Raw genomic sequence first — 631 nt, forward strand, 5'->3', positions numbered from 1 at the left:
TTTTTTATGGATGAATAGTGTTACACTGTTTGGATATAACACAGCTTATTTATTTATCCATTCACCTGTTGGTTGTCTCTAATTTTTGGCAATTATGAATAAAGCGCCTATAAATACTTGAATACAGGTTTTTTCAATTCATTTAGATAAATATCCAGGAGTGGGGTTGTTGAGTTGTATAAGTGTACATTTAATTTTACAAGAAACTACAAAATTGTTTTCCAACGTGGCTATATCCTTTTGCATTCCCACCAGCAATGAATGCGGATCTCTGCTACTCTACATCTTTGTCACCTTCTGATATTGTCAGATTTTTAAAAAAAATTTTTCATTCTCATGGGTTTGTAGAGGCAACTCATTGTGGTTTTAATTTTATGTCCATAATGATGTTGAGCATCTTTATGTATGCTTATTTGAAATCCATATATCTTCTTTAGTAATGTATCTATTCAAATCTTTTGCCCATTTTTACTGGGTTGTCTTCCTCTTGTTGAGTTTTAAGAATTCTTTATGTATTCTGGTACCTTATCAAATATGTCATTTGCAAATATTTTCCTCCAGTTTGTAGCATGTCTTTTTATTCTCTTTCATTAGAATTTTTAGAAATCTTTTTTAGAGATGGGGTCTCTCT

This window comes from Propithecus coquereli, unplaced genomic scaffold, assembly GCF_000956105.1.
Source record: "Propithecus coquereli isolate 6110/MARCELLA unplaced genomic scaffold, Pcoq_1.0 Scaffold98, whole genome shotgun sequence".
NCBI classification, from domain to species: Eukaryota; Metazoa; Chordata; class Mammalia; order Primates; family Indriidae; genus Propithecus; species Propithecus coquereli.